The sequence below is a fragment of the Zalophus californianus genome, chromosome 15 (assembly GCF_009762305.2).
Source record: "Zalophus californianus isolate mZalCal1 chromosome 15, mZalCal1.pri.v2, whole genome shotgun sequence".
NCBI classification, from domain to species: domain Eukaryota; kingdom Metazoa; phylum Chordata; class Mammalia; order Carnivora; family Otariidae; genus Zalophus; species Zalophus californianus.
The window spans coordinates 84746954-84769464 of NC_045609.1; positions in this window are offsets into that span (position 1 = coordinate 84746954).

Genomic DNA, 22511 nt, shown 5'->3' on the forward strand with positions numbered 1-22511 from the left:
ATTACATAATGTATATTAGAAATAATAAGATTTCAGCGACATACATAATTTTAAGTAAATAAAAATCAATTGCCTTCTTATATGCCTGTGATAATCATTGTGATTATAATGGGTGATTATAAAATGGGTATAACATTCCACTGACAACAGCAAACCCACTCTATAAACTATCTAGGAATAGTTCCCATGAAATGCACGGGGAAAGTATAGGAGGAAAACTATAAAAATCTAATAAGAGACATAAAATAAGATTTGAATCAATGGAGATGCAAACCATGTTTCCAGAAGGTCTCAATATTGTAAAGATGACAATTCTCTTCAGATTATTTTTATGCTAAACATCATCGCCATAAAATTCCAGCGGGACTTTTTTGTGGGGTAGGTTTTAGACATGGATAAAATGAGTTCTAAGTTTAACGTAAAAGATAAACATGCAAAATAGTCAGAATGCTTCTGAAAAACCAACATAAAGAGTGAGGAAGAGGGACTCCTGGGTGGCTCAGTCGTTAAGCATCTGCTTCGGCTCAGGTCGTGATCCAGGATCCTGGGATCGAGCCCCGCATCGGGCTCCCTGCTCAGCGGTGAGTCTGCTTCTCCCTCTCCCACTCTCCCTGCTTGTGTTCCCTCTCTCGCTATCTCTCTCTCTGCCAATAAATAAAATCTTAAAAAAAAAAAAGTGAGGAGAGCCGATTGTACCATATAGAAGACAAACCGTGGAATTAACACAGTACAGTAATGGTGCAGATACAGAGAGATCAGAGAAGCAGAAGAAAGAATAAAAATATTACCCAAGTTTGCATGGCACTTCAGTATGTGCTTTAAGGTGCCATTTTAAACCTACGTGAAAAATAGTTTTGTAAATACTGATGGGACCTCTAAGTAGGCACCTGCGGGGTGGGGATAAGGGTGATGCAGACTGGGGTCCAGCTGTGGCTTTCAAAAGGATGAGGGGCTCCCTTTTACAGAATCATCATTTTAGTATTTTGAAAGTTTCTCAACTTGTTCTATGACTGTTGATTCCAAAGATGGTGCTTGTATATTTGCGTTTGTGAATTTTCAAGCAGATGGCAGTAAAGAGTACTGGCTGAAACACAAGCTATTGTATTATGACGATTTTCCAGGATATGAAAGTCAAGCGCCTAGCTCTGACATGGTATGATACATATCTACATTCTGCTTAAGACTTAGGGAGTAAGATCAGGCTCAATTATTGAACTATCTAGAAACATCAAGCATGACCAGAGCCTCTACCCAACCAGGGCCTTGTCTCTGATGTACGCGTCCATGGGCATCTTTTCAAAAAGTAAATACAATAAATAAATGAAATAAAACTTACGGTAAACAAACAGCGACAACAAACCTATTATCCTCAGTGTCCTGGCTAAGAATCTGAGCATTTCATGCTATAGTTTATATCCTTTGTTGGTTATTTAATTTATCAGAGTAATATTGCTGAGTTTCCAACTTAAACTACAAGTATTTCAGTATGTCATAAATTGGTATATAATTACTAATATTTATTTTCTATTAATAATTTATTTTGTAAAAAAATAATTTGTGCTGATGATTATTATTAAGAAATAATAGTATATTAACTTATTTTTGTCCTTTATATTATTTGCACAAGGGCACCTATTGACTAGAAGCATCCTATTCCTCATAATATACACCAAAATTAAGTCCAGACATATTATAGCTTTAACATAAAAAATAAGGAAGTAGAGGATATAAATATATGACCTTGAGAAGGGAGGATCTTCTAACCTTAATTCAAAGTGTAAAATAATTAAAAAAAAAGATGGAAGGTTGTAATGAGGAAAAATAATGTATTTTTATAAATACTTTTTATAACTATAATATTTAAGTATGCAAGCAAAAATTAAAGCAAAAATAAAGTAAAAACAAAACAACAAAAAACAGAAGCAAAAATCTATGAAGTCAATGCAAGCCCGGGACAGGCTAGGAAATGTGTGTCCCAGAGAGCGCAGAGCTGGGCAGCATCCTCACCGCGTGAAAGTTTCCTGCAGATCAGTTCAAAAAGCCTAACACTTGGGTACAAAATGGTCAAAGAAATGGGCAGGGAATTAAGCAAATGGGAAGATGATGACAGTCACTCGTCATCAGAAAATGAAAATTAACACGAGATGTCATTTTGGCTATTAGGATGAAATATATAGTCAAAATACACAAAACTGAAATATGCAAAACCAAGAAGAAGCAAACTAAATCCAAATAAAATGCAATGTTGAATATAGGAAGAAATGGGTCTTGTCAACGGTCAGGAAGAAAGAAACTCATACAAATCCTATGAAGGAAATCATCACAAAGAAAGTGGTACAAACTTTGATATTGGCAATGCTCTTTACTTTTGTTTTTCAGTGACCAACATAAGGACGTTAATGGAAGATAAAAGCAGATTTTTTCTGAGTTGTTTATAAAAGGAAAACTATTTTATTTATTTTTTAAAGGAAAACTATTTTAAACAACTGAGACTTTGTATTGTGGAGAACTGGTTGATGCAGGTATTGAAATGAGGATTTGATTAATAGTTAATAGTATACAACCTCATCTTGCATTATTTTGTATTTTCATACACATAGAAACATATAAACACTGCAGTCGCTCACACCAAAAATTAACAGTGGGTTTCTGCATCTCTGAATGGCTTAATAAGGAGCGTGCATTTCTTTTATGATCAGTATAAGCATGAAGCTGTCTTTGAAGAAAACATTTTTGTTCAGATTAAAATAACTTATCATTCTGAACAACGGAAAAGTAGTGGTGCTCAGCAGCCCTGTTAGAGGTCCGGGCAACAAATCAGGATAAAGACGCTAGGATGGCTCTGTGCATCCGCGAAGCAAGTGTGTGTTTGGTTTGGTTTGCAGTCAGGATCTTGTGTAGCAGCCATGCAAGGCACAGCGACTGTGGAGGGGGAGAAGGATGCTCAGTCCAAGGGAGAGGAACGGGCCCCGCACCCCGGCTGATGGTGAGTATGTGGGAGCCCTTCCTGTGTGCATTCCTCCAGGTCTGCCCTTGCTGCATCTGCATACGGAGATTGCCAATTCAGAAACCCCCTCCCTCCCAAGCCTTCACCACCACCATCACGTGCTGACAAGGCCAACCCGTCTCTCTTTGCTGTGTTTCTGGCTGGCTTGTGAGCAGACAAGGGACAAAGCTGTCGAGAAATGGGAACTTGGAGGCTGATGACAGGAAGGGAGTTAGTCTCCCCAGGAAAGTTTCAGGTCTGCTTGGCTGAGCTTGTTTTAAATGCAGGTCCCTGGACCCTACCTCAGTGTGCTGAATCTGACTCTATGGGGAAGCTGGGCCATCTCCCGTCTCTTGAAAATTCCCAGGTGGTGCATGTCCAGGGGTGAGCAGACAAGGCAGTGGCTGCTGTCGGATCTGCATGATGACAGTTTTCTCACTAAAAGCATATCATGGGGGGTCCAACATGCAGGAGGGACTAGAGCAGATCCCAGGCCCTTGGGCTCCCCTTGAGCCCACACCACCTTGAACCCCCGCACGTTGGAGCTCATGTTTTGTAGCCATTCAAAGCCCTACACACCTGGAAGCCAGCCAGTGGCCAGTTGGCATAGACCACCTGGAAAGGCTGAGAAACCTGAAAACAGATATATAGATATACACGATTTTCTTTCTGCATCTTTTTATTATTTCACTGGCTGTGGTGATAACTTTTTTTATTATTTATGTATTTATTTACTCATTTATTTTAGGAAGAGAGAGCGAGCAAACGGGGAGGGGCAGAAGCAGAGGGAGAGAAAGAATCTCAAGCAGGATCCACGCTCATGTGGAGCCTGACTCAGGGCTTGATCCCACGGCCCTAAGGTCATGACCCCAGTGGAAATCAGGAGTCCAATGCTCAACTGACTGAGCCACCCATGCGCCCCGATAACGTTTTTTTTTTTTAATTTGGAAGAAAAATTTAAATAAGGATGTATAAATTAACTATGATGGATATTGCAGACTGCGATAACACAGAAAATGCTTACAGTCTATGTGGTGAAAAACGTTGAATTAAAATGTGTTTCTGTAGCTTGAGTGTGGCCGTTTAAATAAGGCATCTGATTTGGGGCATGCACAGCATAGACAGAATATCAAGTACATCAAGGATTGGATTGAAAATATGTAGATAGCATATGAGCTACATGAAAAGTATTTATTGAACGAATGAATGGGTGAATAAGTAACTGAATGAGTGTCCAGGAAAGACTGCATGGAAGTATGGATTATAATTTTGAGAAGGAAACACAATATGAGTGTTTTCAAAATTTTCACTACTTTTCTCCATTTTCAAAATTTACTTTAACAAGTCCATATCAATTTTAAAAATGATTAAATGGAATCTGATTCTAAATCAAACTTCCAGCTTGAGGTCCCACAGGGCCGGAGGAAAGAGGCAAACCATGGAGAGAAGACCAGATCCGGAACACAGGGCATTCTGCAAGACCGTGATCCGGATTCTTCCGGACGTCACGACACTGTCATGGGGGGAAAGGAAAGGAGGGAGGGGCCTTGTAGACCAAAAGGGAGTAAAGTGACAGCACCAACCAAAACCTAATGTGGGTCCAAACTGGGTCCTAGGATATAGGATATGTAGGAGATATATATCTCAAATATATTCTTGGGATAATTGGAAAAATCAGGCTTTGGTCTGGATATCAGATAATATTATGAATGTATTTATACATTTTTCATTGTAGCAGTGGCTATATAGTAGACTATACCTTCTTCATAGGAGATATAGGTAGGTGTCTGTAATTTAGATATCATGAGGCTTCCAGCCTTCAAATAGTTGAAAAATTTCAAATACAGGAAAAAAAATGTGTGTTTGAAAACATACAGAGGGAGACAGGAAATATGGCAAAATGGGAGCAGTTGTTGGAACTAAATTGTAGATGCATAAGTGTTTATTGCATGATTTTTTTTTCAGCATTTCTGTGTGCTTGGAAATTTTCATAACAGAAACTTAGGAGAAGATTTTAAAATAAATATATGTACATATAAATGTGTGCGTGTATACACACACAAACATACACGCATCTATACATGACTATTCTCCCCAGCTCTCTAGGTTATAGCAAGAAGGATGGGCCCAGAAATTGTGATGGAGTCACACTAGGAAGCAGAGGGCTAAGGTCCAGCAGTCCATCCTATTTCCATGGTACCGGCCTTCTGGTCTCCTTGGGGCTGCAAGCCCTGTCTGCCTTCCAGAAGGTACCTCCCCATTCAGTGCAGGGCTCACGGCTCCACTTTGTCCTGGTGAGGAGGAAAGAGGAGAAGTCAAAGCTTGATCTCTACTCAGGGACAATCTTCAGAAACCAGGAAGGAATCCGCAGACTCCTTGGCATTTAAGAGAGCACTACTGGGAAGGGTCCCATGGTCATTTTCAACTCCTCTCTATATCCTGCTGGGGAAACTGTGTGTGCCTGTGTGTGTGTCTGTGTGTGTGTGTGTGTGTGTGTGTGTGTGTGTGTGTTGGGGTGGGGGCCCTGGGACAAAGGCAGGGTGGCCACTCAAAGGAGAAACTGGTGGACTGGAAAAGGGAACCCAAGGGAACCCCTGGGGAAGATGGTACCATGGAAATGTGGTCATCCTGCGGTGGGGGGCTGACAGTAGAGAGAGATGCCCCAGTTGTGGGGTGTACATGCTACACAGCAGTGTCCAATGATCAGAGAATAATCAATATAATTTAATCATAGGATATAATTACAGTCTTTTTTAAAGATGTAACTCACATATCATAAAATTCACCCTTTTTACAGCGTGCAATTCAATGTTTTCTTGTGTATTCAGAGGTTTACACAGCCATCACCAGTATCTAGTTCCAGAACATTTTCATCACTCCCCCTCAAAACCTGTACCTATTACCAGCCACTCCCTATTTTCTCCTTCATCCAGCAACCACTAATCTTTCTCTCCTCCTGGATTTGCCTGTTCTGGACATTTCAAATGCATGAAATCACACAACATGTGGTCTTTTGTGTCTTGCTTTTTTACTTAACGTGATGTTGTCAGGGTTCAAGCGTGTTGTAGTGTGTATCAGTACTTTATTTCTTTGGATGAACAAATCACATTTTGCTTATCCTTTTGGCAGTTGACGGACATTTGTGTCATTTCTACTTTTTAGCTGTTATACATAATGCTGCTGTGAACATTTGTGTAAATTGTGAGTTTGGATATATGTTTTCAATTCTCTTAATTACATACCTCAGGGTGGCACCTCTGAGTCATTTGAGGACTCCTAGACTTTTTCAAAGTAGCCACACCATTGACAATGCCACCAGCAATGAGTTTTTGTACATTCTCAACAACACTTGTTATTTTCTGTCTTATAACTATTCTAGTGGGTGTGAAGTAGTTTTGATTTGCATGTTCCTAACTAATGATGTCGGATATCTTTTTTTATGTGCTTCTTGGCTATATATAAATATATATATATATATATATATACATATATATATATATATATATATATAAAGTCTATTCAAATCCTCTGCATATTTTTAGATTGGGTTATTTGCATTTGGATTGTTGACGTGTGAAATTCTTTATATATTCTGGATACTACACATTTATGATTTGATTTGATTTTTTTCACATTCTGTGCATTGTCTTTTCACTTTTTTAGTAGTTTTCTTTGAAGCATAAAAGTTGTTCATTTTGATGAAGTCAAATTTATGTGGGGTTTTCTTGTGGTTACTTATACTTTAGGTATCATATCTAAAAATCCATTGCCTAATCAGAGGAAATGAAGATTCACACTTATGTTTACATCTAAAAATTTTATAGTTTAGCTCTTACATGCAAATCTTTGTTGTGTTTGAGTTAGTTTTTGTATATGGGGTGAGGTAGGGGTCAAACTTCTTTCTTTGCATGTAGAAATCCATTTGGAGCACCATTTGCTGAAAAGACTATTTTTCTACATTGAAATATCTTGGCATTCTTGTTGAAAATAAATGGAATTCCTTTATTAATTTTGTTTTCATGTTTGCCATGAGTGTATAGATACAACTGAAATTTTTCTATCAATTGAAATTTTGAAATTTTTTCTATCAATCTTGTACTCTGCGACCTTGCTGAACTCATTTCTTACCTCTATTACTTTTCTACAGATTCATTAAGACTTTCTGTAAATACAGTTGTGTCATCTGAAAATGGAGATAAGTTTACATCTTCCTTTCCAATCTTGATGTCTTATATTTCTTTTTCTTGCCTAATTGCCCTCACTAGGACCTCCAGCAAAACTGACTACAATTGGGAGAGTGGACAGCTTTGTTTTGTTCTTGACATTAGGGAGAAACTTTCAGTCTTTCCCCATTAGGCATGATGTCAGCTACAGGCAAGTCCTAGGTGGCCTTTGTCATGCTGATGACGTTCCTATCTTGTCCTAATTTTGCCCAGCTTTTTTTTTTTTTTTTAATAAAAGCTTATATGCAGCCTTTTGAAAAACACATGTTGGTGGAAATTTTTAATTCAGGAACAGGTGTCTAATACAATGTTGAGTACATAACTTAAAAATTTAAAAAATGTTATCTATTAAATGTCAGTTATGAATGGAGAAAAGCATGGAAAGGAACAATGGGATTAATAGTGTGTTTTCTAGGTGGTAAGATAATGGATGCTTATTTTCTTCTTGATAATTTCCTATATTTCCAATAAGTTAATATTTTACTTTTATTATCAGAAAGGAGGGATCACTGAAAAATAAGTATAATTACTCTGTGTCAGAGAGAGAAAGACAGGGAGAGAGTAAGGGTGAGAGCACCAATGATGAAGAGAGAGTGAGTCTAGTGTGGGAGCTCAGGGCAGCCCCACTATGAGACTGCATTCTAGGTGGCTGCACTGAGGGCTATGTCTTGGTTTCTGGGAGAGAAAATGAGAAAGCTCTGAAACAGCAGGAGCCCTCAGGGATGACATACTGAAGGAAGAGTATCCAAGGGGTGTGAATCCTGCATCAGAGCTTAGAGGCAAAGTCTGTTGGTGGGCAGCCACCAAAAGATTCCTTCAGGGGCTAGAATGGGACCCAGGCTGGGGAGTCCTGTGTGGTCACAGGAGTGTGAGCCTGACCGCAAAGACAAGGGAGCCATTGGCCTTTGTTGATATCCCTGGAAGTTGAGCCTGGAGAACCATGAGTCCCACCACTGGAGAAGGCTGGTAGGCTTTTGAGTCAGGTTTAAACTCAATCCTGCCCATGCCTGAAGACAAAATAAGGTTTGAAAACAAAGGCAAGAAGTGCCATTTTCAGTTGCCTTGGTGGTCAAGGTGAGGGTGAGAGTTCCTTGAAGGAAGGGTGTCTTTTAAGTGATGTATTCTCAAATTTCTACGGCCAAGCAAATGCTCAGGAAGTTTTGTTGGGGTAAATCCTTGGTGAGCTTAAGGCTATGATGGCTGTAGCCCCCACTGCCCCCACCTAGACATTTTAACTGATATTTATAAGGGCTGTCTGGAATTCTTTTTCCACTCTGATGATTTAAATCTGCATTCCTTGCAGTGGAGAGAATTTGATTATGAAGGACAGAGGCCATGCCTTCAATACTCCCATTTCTCAAGGGCCTGATTCCCTGATGCAATCTCTTGCTACAGAGCCTAAACACAGCAAATATTTTTTGAGGTCATAGTTAATGAAAGCTCTTCCCAAGATGCAGGTTCCACCATCCAGAACGTGGCTCAGAGAATGGACATAGAGGCCCCGGCATTCTAGCTACTTGGCGTGGATTGAGCCAATCTACAAAGTTCTATAAATGCTCTCTGAATTGTACCCCAAATCTTTATCAAAGTCCTTCAGAAGAGATATTAGTACTGCTAACTCATTTCTTTTCTTTAACATAGGGCCAACAAAATCTTTGTGAAAGGCCAGCAAGTGAATATTTCAGGTCCTGGGAAATCTCTGTTGGAACAACTCAATACTGCCATCCTAACGGGAAAGCCACCACAGGCAGTACATAAATGGACATGGTATTCCAGTCAACCTTGATTTATGGGCACTGAAATTTCAGTTTTGTAGGATTTTCACAGAACACAAAATATTTTTCCCTTTTTGGCTTTATATTTTTAACCATTTAAAAACGTGAAGCCCGCTCTTAGCTCATGGCCCTGCACGAAAAAAAGAGGTGGCAGGACCAGATCTGGCCCGCGGGCCATAACCTTGTCAACCCCTGCTTTAAAAGATGAACCCGAAAGACCCACATCAACAGCCATGGTACAAGCTCGCTCGTCTGAGAGATTTTGTCTTCTCCAAGTGGCGCAGTCACTGGGCTCTTGTTGCAGGAATTAAATGAGTGAGTTTTCCCAAACCAAACCCATTGTCTCCACATTGAAGTCCACCCCTGCATGATACCAGCGTGTTTGGGATTTTGTCCCCTCGGCGACACTTTCCCTTCCCACATTCCCGGGGTTACCCTTGGCTCCTCCAGACACACACAGGTGGCCAGGTTGTGGGAGAGGCCCGCTCACACCTGTGATCGCGGGGCGTGAGCAGAGCCCGAGTTCCGGAAAATGGCTTCCCTCTTTTAATTCCTGAGAAAGAGCAAACTTTCTCTGCGCTTCTTTTTAAAAATGCAACAATGTAAAGGTCACAGAGGAGGAGATGAAACTCGGAGTTGTAATAAGGAAGGAGAAATAAAAAATAATGACAGAAATAAATTGTCATAAGAGGGGATACAGTTATGATTTATTGTGATATTCTACAAATTTGGAGGTGATTAAAAGCCACCTAAAATTCACATTAACAAGTCACATAAAAATGGAATTAAACTAGTGGGCATAATGTGGCAGGGTATAAAGAAAAATCATGACAGAAATAAATTGACAGAAGAATGATACTATTCAAGTTTTACTCTGTCGGGCCGCCCTGACAGGAGCCTAGTATTTTAATTTCAGAGTTGTGGTTGAGTTTTTGGAGTTCATTAAAGGCCCACATTAAGAATCTCATAAAAGTGAGAAGAAATTAGTGACCATAATGTGGCAGAGGAAATAAAGAAACAATAATGACAGAAATAAATTGACAGAAGAATGATACACTTAATGTTTCGCTCTGACACCCTCTATTAATAGGCCGCTGCAAGCTGGAACAAATGTCATTCATATTTTAGCCAAAGTATACCACTAATTAGACCAGCTCTCTGCACTGGAATTAGACTTGAGATCCCTCACCTTTAGAGTGGAATCATTTGAATTCTAAAGAAAAGAGCTGGTGACAGAAAAAAAAACTTTCTACTCGGGCTTTTCTAATGAGATAAAATTCCCCCTTCTCCCCATTTCGCGGCTATAATTGCTGATTATGTTGTTACATAGCGGCGGCTCCCGGCTCTCTCCTCCCATCATTATGATATAGTCTGGCAGATCAGGAGGCTTCAAAACGCCGGACTGGAGTGGTTTGAGTCTAATTTAGCGCTCATTTAGGCCGCAGGTACCACACAAGGTAAACACTGTATTGTTATAATTAATTACCCCTTAGGCCTCGCCAGGCCATCTCTGTTTCAGCTGACCCTTATAATAATAAGGCTTCCGGGCATATTGTATTTCTTTTGACAGATTAATTAGAAATTCAGCCGTGGAGGTACAAAGCAACGCGGTCATGAATATTTAAATGGCCTGACACAAAAATCATGAAAGGCTGCTGAACTACATGACGGACAGGGGATATTAGGCAAGTGACTCTAATCAATAATCTCTTGATCTCTTACATATTAATACACTGCCTGCTGTTATTAAGCTCCGTAATAAGGAAGGGGAGAGAAAGTTAGTGTAGCTCTGCTGTAGGCCTCGGCGAGGCCCCCAGTGATTACGCTAACTGACTGAGAAAATGCACAGAGGACCGGGGCCTCAGCCTCTTCAATCTAATCCAATCTTAAGGAATGGCAGCTCTGAGTAGCACCGACTGGATAATTATTGGCGCTGACAAGGTGAGGGCGTCTGCAGGCAAATGAGCTCGGAAGCAGGCGAAGTCCCCAGACCACCCAGAGCAGGGCACGCAGAACACCAGCCCGCGTGCCGTGCGCCTTGTAGGGGCTCCAGCCTGGGGCCTGCGGGGACCCGAGCCCTGCCGAGGCCCGAGCGAGGGGCGGCGGCCGTCCAGGGCCGGGGCTTGCTGTGCCTGTTGTCCGGGCCACTCCAACACCAAGTCACGAGACTCACTCGGGCTCCCTTTGCTGTCTCTTCTGCCACCAAGGCCGCTGAGTGAATTAAGTAGCAGAGGCAGCCGAATATCATCTAAATTCATTACAGGAGCCAGTGCTCCCAGCCCACGGCAGCTGCTCGCTCGGTCACTCAGGATGCCCCCGACGGCCCACGTGGGCCCGACGCTGTCGCCACGAATCCCCAGCCCCGCTGCTAACAAACCCGCAGACCCAGGCGACCCGCCCAAAGGTTCCAGCAAAGGAACGGGGACTGCAGAAGCCAAGGTCATCGGAAGCGGCCCATCCTGGGCCCTTCCTGCCCAGGTCTGCAGACGGGGGCTCATCGGTGAGGGGCCCCGTCTGCATCTCAGCGAAGGGCCAAGCATGGCTTTTCTCATTTAGGTTCTTTGCAGACATCAAACACTTCTTTCCCACCTGGAAGCGCAGCCGCCACCTGCCTAGACCAATCCCAGTGATGGCAGACTTGGCAAGGAGCTCGAGTCCTAGGCTTCCTCTCAGGGAAGCCTGGGGCTGCCTGTGGTGGTGGGAGCTGGGGAAGGCGGGTTGGACCAGGATGAGAGCGTGGGGGACTTGGTGGGTGGCCCCCAGTGGGGGGAGAGTGGGGAGAGGCTGAAGAAGGGGACGCTAGCGGCCTGGGCCGCCACTGTTTGGGAGGCCAGGTTCTGAGCTGTGGAAGTAGCCCAGAAATATGTCTCAAAGAATAGGGGCAGCTCGGACTCCTGTTGGTTCCTTCCTGGTGATGTCAGTCTTTCCAGAAAGCCCGACTCTCCTGAGAGCGAGTTTTGCCTTGCATGATTTTTTGTTTTGTTTAATTGTTTTTAGTGGAAATAAAACAGAAGAAAAAAATGTTCATGCCTGTGTCAACATGGTGCGGAACAAAAAGGGGAAAAAAATACCAACCAGTGAAATTCAGCTGAAACGGGAATCCTGAGCTGTCCTAGGGCCATCAGGCCCTTGGAGTTCGTGGACACCTGGAGAGAGCGTTTGCCCAGCGCTAACACCCACCTGGGGATTGTGCTGGCCCAGGTGACAGGAGTGTCCTTCCCTGACTGTGGAATGGACGCTGTCAGGAAGTGCTCTGGAATCGGGGACCAGGGTCCCCCAGCGCACGGTGTCTAGGCTCTGGTCAGGGGTCCAATTCTAGTCTCTCAGAAGACACAACACACAAGGAGGGACACGAGAACGGCCTGGGCCGCTGCGTGGCTAAGGGTGACCCCTCCACACTGCACCAGATTCTGCACAACTCTTGACCTGGACAGGCCTGCATTTCCCCGTCTGCATCTGCCATCAAAGTGTGCCATGGGCACAAAAGGATACAACCCATTTCCAGGCGCCTTGTCACGTAAAACGCTGCTGCTTGCTCCCTTACCAGTTATTTGGCTGAGGACCCGCATCCATCCCGGAGGCATGCTCAGAGTTTCCATGTAGCCACTTACTCCACTGGACTTCATCCGTTCTTAGCTGGCCTTGTGTTTGATCTCCCCCCCACCCTGCTCCACTGCGCCTTCTGTGCCCTCGCCCCGTCTGCATCACCCCCAGGGGGCCTGGAGCTCCTCAAGGCCAAGGGTTCGGGGCTGCACATGGCGCAGCAGGTAGGGGCTGCTGCCGATGCACCGATAGGGGCAAGTCTCGCTATCTTCACCTTCGTTGAGGGACTTGCTAGAACAGCCCGACTCTGGGCTGGAGCTCAAAAAGGGAGTAGATAATTAAGAGTAAAGAAAAACAACCCCGGGGTGACTGCCAAACTAAACACTCAAGTACAAAACTTAGAAGTATTGTACTACGGCTAATGATTGTAATAATAATTATGGCAATGATGACAGTGATCATTTCGACCCTAGCTGTTTGGTTTATGAAAACATCACTAAAAGGTCTAGTTCTGGGAATGAATTCCTGTACCTCCATCTCTTAATTGCCAAATCATAACGAAGTGCAAGCCAAGAAGCAGATTCATTGCAAATTGTATAAAAGATTTGGGGCCAAAATGAAGCTGTTAAAAACCACATCTGTAAAAATGGTGTAATTATTATGGGTGGGTAAAAATCTGGCAAGAATTATTTTCTTAAATAAGGCGTAAAGGAGAACAGATGTGCTGTAACTGACACTTTTTTTTTTGCAGTTTCGTGATTTATGAGAAAAGAACAAAAATTGATCTGATTTTTCAGGTTATCCTATTTATTACAGTGCAGCTAGGGCTGTAGAAAACCCTTTTGTCTCATTTCCATCCCCTGGAAAAGGAAAGAAGCAGTCCAAGGGAACCGGGTGAATTTGCTTTCTGGCAAAGCCGGCTCTGCCAGAGAAAGAGAAAGGCCAGTGGGCTGGGGAGGGAAGGAGCCACAGTGGGCTGGGGAGGTCTGCAGGCGATGCAGTGATGGGAGGGAGGCGACAGCAAACGGAGTAGAAGACCCCACAGGCTAAGGAACACCGGCAAGGTCCGGATGGAATGGGAGAAGTGGCCAAAGAAAAAGACAGGCAGTTTCAGTCTGGACATAATTACGGTTCAGTGAAGACAATTGAATTCCATATTGCCTTGGTCAATGTCTGCAGTTGGGGAGGTATTTAGGTTGGGTTTACTTTTTGGAGCTTAGCAACATAAATTTGTTGTCACTGAACTATTAAATACAATGGACGCATGTTGGCAGAGAGGTTCCGGAGAGGCATGGAAGTTATTAAAGGAAATAATCGCCTAAATGGGCCCACTGCACGATTTTAATATCCCATGACAACACTCAATTGTCAAATTCAGCTAGAGTGTCCGGGATGCTACTAACATTAAGCCAGAAATTCCTAGATTTATTTTATTTTATTTTTCCAGCCAGGAATAGGAAATGCCAGTAAGCTCTGAAAATCTAAGCAAGAAATAAGCTGGGAAGAAGAAAGGATGGTCTCCCATTTTATGAGATTTCTGCCATTAAATCGATAACAAATGTCTTTCACCTACCCTCGATAAAGAGGCAATGTGGGATTTTAATTGGACTTTTGGCTTTTCTTCATTTGATTTAAACCAAGGTAGAATTTCAAACAATAACACTAGAACACCTGGTTAACACGTTAGATGATATGCACAGTTGTAAATTGTGGTTTTAATAGTTGCTCACTGGGGGATTTAAAAGGGTCTCATTGTTCTGTTTGGCAGATATTAAAAAAAAAAAAATCACCAACTACTGGGATTTAAAAGCCACACACATGATTTCAATGCAACTCGGATCATGAAATTTAATCATTTGATCCGGCTTGTGGCCAGTTTGCACAGGGCGACTCGGGGCCACATGACAGACTTCTCCAGTTTTTCCAAAGTTGTATCCAGCTGGAAGGTTAAAAAACTGCAGTAATTTCGTATTTCTAAGATGACTGGCAGAGCTTAGGAACGAGCATCGAGATGCAGCGTGGAGCATAGGTGCTTACACCTGCTGTACCTACGCACCCCCTTTGCACACTGCTGGACACTCCGGCCGGGCAGTTCTCTTCTCCCTCTTTTTTGAAAAATACATGAAAGTTGCCCAAAGGCAGGATGGGGTCCACTCGGGTTGCCTGTGGGTTTCCCTTTCTGCCAGCCCCTTTCCTCATCAGCAGGAGGCTGGCCCTGCCTGGAAGCCTGAGTAGGGTTACCCATATTTTAAAGTGACAGTTTTCCAAATGCCTGCAGGACTTCTGCCCTTCCTCCCAGCTGTGGCGCCCACCTTGCCGCCGCCTCCAGAGACCCGACCCTCAGAGGCCACAGATCCAAAACAAAGACGAGGGTCTCCTTGCTTCCCTCTGGCTGCCGCCAGGGACTTGGGGGGAACCGCTCACAGAGATGCCCTGGCGGAGGTGGCCGCCCACCACCTCCCCTCAGCACCTCCGTCCACCACAGGCTGTCAAGGCCCAGCTCGGGGGTGGGGGGAGGGTGTTGGACGAGTCCTGTGTCCTGTCCCTGTGGCCCAGGCCCAAAAGGACATCCCAAGGAGGAGTGGATAAAGGGACAGAGAGGGGCTTCAAAGAGGTGGGGCGCCTGGACACCACCTCTTTCAAACCTGTTATTTTAGGACAAGCAAGTTGAAGACCAGAACACTGAAGTATAATCCAACAGGGGCGGGGTGGGTGGGTTCTGGGGCAGAGCCCTGGTGTCCTGCACTCTCCCTGCCCTGCATCCTGTGCACGGAGGCCACAACCTGCCACCTAGTCCCTGCTGCTATCCTGCAGGCCACAGGCAGTCAAGGCCCAGGGACAGGTTCTGATTTCCAGGCTTTCCTTTTGGAAGCTTCTCTGGACCCGCCCCTGTCTTCTAGAAAAAGGCCTGGGTGAACAAGGGAAGTGTCCTACTAAACAGGGGGGCATTAAGAAGTCAGCCTCATACACAGTAGGTGCCCCATTTCTCATATAAAGTAGGTGCCCATTCCTCACACGCAGTGGGCGCTTGTTCCTCACACACAGTAGGTGTCCTATTTTTTTACACACGGTAGGTGCCCTATTCCTCACACACAGTGGGTGCCTGTTCCTCACAACAGCAGTGCCCGATGCTTGCTGAATCAATCTCTCTGAGCTCTCTGTCCTGTGCCCTGTCGGAGTCTGTGTTTGTGGCATCCTTCTGCTTCATAGGAGAACGTGACGGGTGAGCTTGCCGGGAAGGTCAGCACATTCTGTCATGTCCTGCTGAGACAAGGAGTTCGGCATGAAAGAGCAAGGCAGTCAGACTAGAAGGGCAACTCGTTATGTGAGAAGTATTGTCGGGGTGAGGCTTGCTCAAGAAAGCCCTAATTGTTGATGAACTGGTGGCCAAAATCGACGTGACTTCCATAATCCCAGCAGGGAAGGTGAGCACACCTGTGTGGCCTCCGTTTGCTATTCTTCATGAGTTCCAGGGAGTCACGTGTCTGCCACTATGTGTCCCCATCTGGGCTCTCTCGTGCGGGGAGATGTTGAGGCTCTTCAATCCTGTCAGCTCAAAGCCAAAGGGAGCCATGGCTGGTCATTTCACCTCCAGAGAGTGAAATACGTATTTTGTTGATTGGATTTTTAAATCCTTACTGTTTTTACCTTAGGTTCGGCTATGGGGATCTGAAGTTTTAATAGTGACATCGGATGGACAAGGTTTCCCTTTGTTTAGTGAGTGGCAATCTTAAGAAATTCCTTTGAAAATACCAGTACCCAAAGTCAAGACTCCCCCATTACCAAGTTGGGTGGCCTCAGACAGTTTCTTTGCTCTATCTGAGCCTCAGTTTCCTTATCTACAAAATGGGATAATAATACGCCTTTCACATGGTTGGTGAAGATCCCAGGAGATTCATCTGGGAAGGAGCCTGGCATGGTTCTTCCCAGCGTGAGAGCCCAGTACGTCCTCCCCTGCCCTCGGGCACAGCCTGTGGGCAGATAGCAGACAGACAACAAAGAGGGTACACAGCAATGGCAAGGGTTTTCCAGCCTCTCTTTCGGGCAGATGGATTTCTCAGAATCATTCAGAACTAAACTTAGCACCTAAATATCCTTTAGGTTCAAGAGACATCTAATGGATGAGGCATTAGCAGCCTTGATTTCTCCCAAGACCCAGTTTCTGGTTGGTGTTAGCTACAGTGAGCCATGTTCCTGGCTGAAGGGTTTTGGGAAAACCAATGTCTCGTTTCTCTCCATAAAGTGGAACATCTGGTTGTTTGGGGAAAGTCCATCTGGGAGACATACTGGTGGACGTTTTCAGTGTTCACCCAGCTGTTGGGTGTTATGTTGACACTGGGCCAGCTGCTGGTCCCAGAGATCCAGGCCTAGTAGCTGTCAGGCCTAGTAGCTGTCTTCAGCATAGGGTTTGGGAGTCAACGAAAGTCACTGGATGTTTGTGGTAACGAGGGACCAGCCAGAGCCAAGACCTGTGTGTCGGAGAACAGGGACCATTTATGGAATAGTTGGGAGCTCAGCTTGGCCAAACCCCATGGTCAGAAACGTCCCTGTGGAGGAGGTCAGGCAGGAGCAGGGTGACACGGTGGGCATGAGGGGGAGCTCAGCCATGGAGTTTGTTTTTTTTTTTTTTAAGATTTTATTTATTTGACAGAGAGACACAGCGAGAGCAGGAACGCAAGCAGGGGGAGTGGGAGAGGGAGAAGCAGGCTTCCTGCCGATCAGGGAGCCCGATGTGGGACTCGATCCCAGGACCCTGGGATCATGACCTGAGCCGAAGGTGGACGCTTAACGACTGAGCCACCCAGGCGCCCCTCAGCCATGGAGATTTTATCTGGCAGACAGGAGCATGCCAGTAAAGGCTTAGTAGGGTGGCATGCTACAAAGAAAGCTGTGACCCAGAGGAACATGGTACATCTCCTCAGAGATGCCCACCTGGCCCGCGCTGCCCATGGCTGGGCCTGTGGGGACTCAGGCTGTACGTGGCATGGCAGGAAGCCAACTGCCCTGGAAGGGAACTGGGCACTCGTCACCGAGTCTCTAGGCCAGAGCACAGCAAACCAGCAGAGTGGGTCACCCACTGTGTCCCAGTTCCTGACTGGAAAGAGGATTCCAGTTTTCCTAGGAGAGTCCCTTGGCAAAGTCCTGTCTTATCTTAGGAAAGGAACAGGAAAGCACTCCTGTGGATTCTGAGTGTCTGGGAGTGAGCTATGCCCAACCCCCCGGGGGTTAACTTGGTCAAAATTCCTTAGGGCAGCACTTCGTGAGGGTCACATGAAGCAGGTCGGGGAGAAAATACAGGTCAGTGCCAGGAGGGAAAAAGCCCACACACATCTGAGTAAGACCCCTTCCTGAGTTTCGTCTGGAAGAAATTGTGGGCACCACACACTGTGAGCCAAAGGACCTCAGAGGGCCCTGAGAGTCTGTGTGTGTGTGTGTATTATGTATATGTGCGTGTGTATTATGTATATATGTGTGTATTATGTATATGTGCATGTATTATGTATATGTGTGCGTGTGTGTATTATGTATATGTGCACATGTGTGTGTATTATGTATATGTGCGTGTGTATTATGTATATGTGTGTGTTATGTATATGTATGTGTGTATTAGGTATATGTGTGTGTTATGTATATGTGTGTGTGTGTGTATTAGGTATATGTGTGTGTGTTATGTATATGTGCGTGTGTGTGTATTATGTATATGTGTGTGTATTATGTATATGTGTGTGTATTATGTATATGTGCATGTGTGTATTATGTATATGTGTGCACGTGTGTGTATTATGTATGTGTGTGTATTGTGTGTGTATTATGTATATGTGTGTGTGTATTATGTATATGTGCTGTGCATGTGTGTGCCCGGGGCTTGTGCACATGTGTGCGTCTGTACGTGTGCAGTCACATGTATGTGTGTGTACATGCATATGTGTATCTGCACATATGTGTGCACACGTGTGTGTATCTTTGCTAATTTTACAGATTTCATCGACATGTCGTGTGAGATGTGTTGCTCAGTTCCAGGCCAGATTAACAGTGACAGAGGAATCACGAATGTCGCTCAGAATAATTCATGGCTCTGTTATTTTCATTCCAACCTTAAATTTTCTATGTTAACATTCACTAAGAGCATCTGCATTCTCTCACTACTCCCTCCTAACTGCCCACTTGTCTGGTAGGCACTCAGGTGTCCTGTAGGCATCTGGCTGTCCAGTAGGCACCCGGCTGTCCAGTAGACATCCAGATGTCCAGTAGGCACCCGGCTGTCCAGTAGGCACCCAGGTGTCCAGTAGGCATCCAGATGTCCAGTAGGCACCCAGGTGTCCAGCAGACATCCAGATGTCCAGTAGGCACCTGGCTCTCCAGTAGGGACCCAGGTGTCCAGTAGGCATCCAGATGTCCAGTAGGCACCCGGCTGTCCAGTAGGCACCCAGGTGTTCAGTAGGTGTCCAGATGTCCAGTACACACCTGGCTGTCCAGTAGGCACCCGTCTGTCTCATAGGCACCCAGGTGTCCCATAAGCATCCAGGTGCCAGTAGGCATCCAGATGTCCAGTAGGCACCCGGCTGTCCAGTAGGCACCCAGGTGTTCAGTAGGTGTCCAGATGTCCAGTACACACCTGGCTGTCCAGTAGGCACCCGTCTGTCTCATAGGCACCCAGGTGTCCAGTAAGCATCCAGGTGCCAGTAGGCATCCAGATGTCCAGTAGGCACCCGGCTGTCCAGTAGGCACCCAGGTGTTCAATAGGTGTCCAGATGTCCAGTACACACCTGGCTGTCCAGTAGGCACCCGTCTGTCTCATAGGAACCCAGGTGTCCCGTAAGCATCCAGGTGCCAGTAGGCATCCAGATGTCCAGTAGGCACCCGGCTGTCCAGTATGCACCCAGCTGTCTAGTAGGCACCCAGGTGTCCAGTAAGCACCCAGCTGTCTACTACGCACCAAAGTGTCCAGTAAGCATCCAGGTGCCAGTAGGCAACCAGGTGTCCAGTAGGCATCCAGATGTCCAGTAGGCACCCTGCTGTCTAGTAGGCACCCAGGTGTCCAGTAAGCACCCAGGTGTCCAGTAGGGAACCAGGTATCCAGTAGGCATCCAGATATCCAGCAGGCATCTAGCTGAATTCTGATACCTCCAACCTGCTCCCCTGATCTCCTTCTCTCCAAACCCCGTGGCCCAGGATGCAGACTTGGAGTGGTCCTCACATTCCCGTGGAGCCACATCTCAGTTATCCATCCCCCAAATGTCCCAGACCTGGCCCTGTCTCTCCATTCTGCAGCTGCAGCCCTTGGTCAGGTCACCACTATCTCTGGGCGGGCCTCCTGCTTCTGCTCTGCCCCCAGCACCATGCTCCTCCCAAGGTGGTTTTCTAGTGATGATCGCTTCCTAGGGAGCACGTGAGCATGGTCCTTAACTCATGAATTTCCAGAGTTTCTCGCCCCTGTCAGAATCAGATGCCTATCTCACCATGACCAGCCCCTGCCTGCCACCCTTCCCGGCCTCACCTGCAAACCAAGGTCACTTCTGCTCCAACTCTTTGTCCTGAGTTTTCCTGGGCCCTGAATGCCCTTCTGTCACCTTTGCCCGCCTGGTTCCTTCAGCTCAGGGAGGATGGGCCCTTCCAGACAACCATCCATGCCCATCCTCGTCTGTAGGTAATATGATCTTCCACAGGACTCAGCTGTGGGACACTGCATTGTTGGTCTGGTTTTGCATCCACAGGTAGAACGCAAGCTCCATTCAGACGAGACATGGTCGTGTTACCTCCCTAGTGCACAAAGCGGCGCAGGCACAGCCTAGCGACTCAGCGAATAGTTGATGAAGAGATATAGGAGAGACTGAGCCATCCTGTAGGGTCAGTGGGGCCAGGTAGCTGAGGCCAGGGAGGGCCAGCATCTTGCCCATGGCTACCCGGCTTCCTATGACAGAGCCCAGACATCAGTCAGTTCTTTGACTTCTGAGCCAGTATTTCATTTGACAGTACTATGCACAGTGTGGGCACCGAGATTCTAGATTGTTCTTCCTACTGGCAGCGTTCAACTCTTAGGGTAGGAAGCCAGTTGGGTTCAGAGGCTGGGCAAGAGTGTCTCCCTACCTCTGCCTCTCCCCCCACCCCTGCTCTATTTCTGGCCACCCCTGCAGAGTCCTACTCCTTCCAACAGCTGGAAGATTCACCTCAACTCTCCACAGGGAAGCACACAAGGCAGTGTCTTTAGTTTGGAGTTTCAAAATACTTGTTTTTCACATCATGTTGTAAACCTGCATACGACCAAATATCATACTGTTTTCTGGACAATTCAGCAAAGCTTCTGTCTTTATCTATCCCGTGGTTATTTCCATGCAGATCTTTTGGACAAGAGCACTACACCTCACCTGCCTTGTTTTATTCCCCTCTTCTCCCTTGTAGCAGAAGAATTGCTTTTAGCCCTGCAAGGAAAATCTGCAATTTCCCCAATGTGGCACAATGGGGCGGCTGCGAGAGGATCGCCCGAGGTGCCAGTTCTCGGTGCATCTGTTCTAGAACTGAGCGAGGTGCGTCGGCACAACTCACTTCAAGGCAGTTAATGAATTACAGCCGCATCATTACCTCTGCATGTTGGTTTTAAGCACATATTTATTCTTCTCTGGCTCAGCGGTTCCTCTCCAGAGCAGATCGAGGCTGCTGACTGCGTCTCTGCTCTTTCTCCTCCTCTCCCCTTCTTCCCCTACCTTACACCCTCTCCTCTCGTTTTATCTTCTTGGCCTGCTTGTCTTCGTCTTCCTTCTCCCCCTCCTTCCGTCCTTTGAATAATATCTTTATTTTCATGTGGCTGTGCCTTCTCACTGGGACAGAGAAAGCAGGGCGGTTCCTAACAGGCAGGAAGGGCTTCTTTAGCATCCGAACGCTCCAGGTCTGTGTAGACACAGACGCCCACTGTAGCTGGGGCACCACCTGTGAGTTGCGTTTTCCCTCCTTTTCTTTCCGGTCTTCTCCAGGGTGGGCAGGGTGAGAAAGCAGGAGAGTGTGATTTCCTCGGACATCTGCCTCGCCTTCCTCCCTGGTTGCTGCCTTTGTATGCAGTGAGTGCAAGAGGAAACGGAAGGCACCTGAGTTACTGTGCTGTACAAGGGAATTTAATTAAGAATATACACATTAGAATTTCAGTGGGATTGCCTATTTAATGTTACTTTATTAAGCCTTCTATCAAACCCTTTTTTATGTATATCAGTTGATATACAATTAATCTGTTCTCTTGTGAGAAAAAAAAATAGCACCTCAGGTGGATGAACAGTGTCAGATGATCATAATTATAAGCAGCTGTTCACTTGCAGCACCTCTGGCCTACATGGGGGATGCTGTGAGCTACCACCCCTCTCAACAGCCCACCTCATTAGACTTGACCTTCCCAGCTGGGGATTTCATTTGTGTTTTTTTAATGGGTTTGTATACCGCAAATCACAACACCTTATGAAGACGGAGTCTTTGTAGCTGTAACAAAAGAGAGCTTGCGAGTTTACAAAAAAGCTGCCGCCGCTGCCGACTGGCAGGATACCGCCGTAATGCAGGTAACTTTTCAGCCACTGGCTGGGGAAAGGCGTGCCACCCCGTGTCCCAGCTGAGATAAATGCCTTTCCTTGGCTTTGAAGCGCCCCTGCCCGGCGCAGCCACCAGCAGTAAAAAGTAATTGCTGAGTCCGGATTGTGCCATGGAGCACGGTAACAGTCTGCTTGCAGCCGGAGCGCCCCAGCCCCAGCAGCGAAGCCCCGGCTGCCGGCAGCCCCTAAACTCGGGGCTCTGCGCCCCTGGCAGGTGCCTGCGCGAGCTCGTCGCCGCAGATCCTCCGCACGGCGTGTGCACGCAGACCCGAGATGCGGGTGCAGGCGCCGAGCCGAGGTGGGGGAGTCTTGGAGAGAACATCTCTGGTTTTCTTTTTTCCTTTCCATTTATGTTTGTAATAAACTCACTCTCATACAATTAGCCTCAATTGTTTTTATATCTTCGGAGGCAATA